This window comes from Carlito syrichta, unplaced genomic scaffold (assembly GCF_000164805.1).
Source record: "Carlito syrichta isolate Samal-C Ts95f unplaced genomic scaffold, Tarsius_syrichta-2.0.1 Scaffold307711, whole genome shotgun sequence".
NCBI lineage: Eukaryota > Metazoa > Chordata > Mammalia > Primates > Tarsiidae > Carlito > Carlito syrichta.
In genome coordinates this window covers 366,448-368,860 of record NW_007251807.1, presented here as the reverse complement: position 1 = coordinate 368,860, position 2,413 = coordinate 366,448, and the positions used below count along the sequence as shown (strand labels likewise).

At 41.6% G+C, this 2,413-nt stretch overlaps 1 pseudogene; it reads right to left on the bottom strand.

The window, feature by feature from the left end:
* Positions 1–280: 280 nt before the first annotated feature.
* Positions 281–1,721, bottom strand: LOC110596233 (annotated as a pseudogene).
* Positions 1,722–2,413: the final 692 nt, after the last annotated feature.

Sequence of the window (2,413 nt, the reverse complement as noted above, 5' to 3'; positions counted from 1 at the left end):
GAGGAAGAAGGGAGCGCTCAGGTTGCGGGTCTGGGGGGGGGCGGCGCGAGGCGGGCTTGCAGAGCTATAATCAGTTATGACCAACAAAATGACTGAGATATGTGGCAGAGGACTCCGAACTTCTCGTATTTTTCTTGTGATAATTCCGTTAACCTTTCCATCTACAAGTGTAAGTTGTAGTTTTTACTCTTGATAAATGGAGGCAGGATGATTAAGTTTTTTAACTTTTATCTGCAGAAAGCAGCAGCAACAAGTGTTGCTCCGGGTGTCTGCAAGACAGTTATGTTACATGTGTCTTGGTTTTCAAAGGCTTCACAAAATCTTTTAGGGTTGGAATTGAATGATTATTTGTTATTCAAATTAACTTCAACAAGACAAGCATCGTTTTCTTTCATTCCTTTAAACGCTCTTTAACGTTGGTTGGATTTGGTGGCTTTTCGCCTTTTACCACATTTGAATAATGTCTTGGCCAACACCATTACTACTTCCCACTGTATTAATAGACCTGTGTGTCTCTTACCGAATTATGCACCTCAGGGATAGCAGTTTTGTATCAGAAACACTTGCCAAAACTTCTTCCAACTCTAGATCAAGAGATACTTTTTTTGGTAAAAGTGTGTTCAATTTTCCATTTGGTGATAAATACTTTCCCTTTTTTACCTCCAGTGGGAAAAGGACTAGGGCACATAGTCTTTTCTGTCTTTATGCTCCAATGCTTCCCCCTCCAGATATAAAAATGACTCCATGACAGACTTTAATATCTAGTTATTTTGCCAGAACCCTGCAAGAAGGAAGGTGTTCTCAGGGTCAAGATGATCCAGAACAGTTTCCAGTTGTTTCAATTCTATTTCTGAAAGATTCCCTAGGATCTCATCTTCATCAAGGCCGTGGTGTTATAGCCTGATCCAATAAACTGACTGCTCTCCCTCACAGCCAATTAAAATATTGAAAGAACAGACTGGAAGCACGAAACCTTTTTTTTTTTCTTGTTCTTAAACCCTGACACAATGATGAGAAAGTTGAAGCTATGTTTTGGAGAAATGCATACTTTAGGTAAAGATTAACTTTGCCGACTTTGTCTTTTCAGAAACAGGCTTCCTGATGCCAGAGGTATCTCATAGTGGCAATCAAGCTTGCCCAGAGTAAAGGGAATTTATAAGGCCTAAAACTTCATGCATGGGCAACGATTGTAGAAGTCAGGAAACTTGTAATTACAAAAGTTATGACTGCTCAGGGGGAGCAGGTGGGGATTCCATCTTCCAGTAGATTGGGCACTATCTACAGGGAAGCCAAGGATTCCCTGAAGCTACCCACTGGGAATGCATAGGAGATAAGGGGAAGTGCACACTCCGTTAGCTCTAAGGAATGTTGTTTGGGACGGTACAGGAGCACTAGAATCCTTGTCATGCCCTTCTCTGGAGCTATGATAATATGGACAGACATTAATGGGTCTGTGTGTCACAGGGTCTCCAAAACATTTGCAGGTGGTCGATAAGGAAGTCACAGCAGTCACGTCTACCTGACTGCAACATCCCCAAGGACAAGGATTTAAGCCAGAACTCGAGGGGGCTATGGGGCCACACTCATCTAGAGTATAGGCCCACTTAATGTCTGTGGTAAGTGAACATTTCTTAAATAAATCTTTTCCTTTTCACCTCTTTGTGTGTTGCATTTCTTTGCATTACTTGGATCTCTGAGTTATCCGTGCACAGCTTCGGCATGCCGGCTCCAGCAGTGCTGCACCTCCCCTCGCCTCTCTATCCACACCTCCACCCTCACCCTATCCATACCCTAACAAATATGGAAGGCAGAGACTGAAAGAAAGGAGAGTGTTTAATTTCTATAACCAGGATATAGCAAGATGGGTCAGCATCATTGCCAAAAAGCCCACTCAGAGCAACACAAATTCATTCCAGTATTTATGCCCAAAATTCATAGCTCAACCCCCACTCTGAGTTTGAAGTCTACATGGTTTTAGCATGATTTAAGATTTACAAATTTTTGATGACCACTGATGTGACACAAAGTCTCCTGTTCATGCTGAGATTTTAGATAACATTTTGGAATTTACAATATGTTTTTTTAGAGCAAGGGGCAGACAATTGTAATATTTGGAAGGAAGGGAAACTCTTAATATTTGAGATGATAACTTTAAATTGTTTTAAAACATAATTGTAACAATATTTTATTCCCAGAGCTCTGACCTATAACAGACCAATGTCCTTGTATTCACAGATGGAGAGGAGGTGGGCAATGCCCACTCCAAGCTTTCAGATGCACTTCTGTAGGCCTTGGACCGCTCTCCTAATTATTAGGTGGCTGTTTCTTCTTTAGCACCAGGAATGGCTTACTAAATAAGATCAGCGAATTGGGCAAGGTTGTGCTAGGAGGGAACGGGGTAGGAAAATGTACA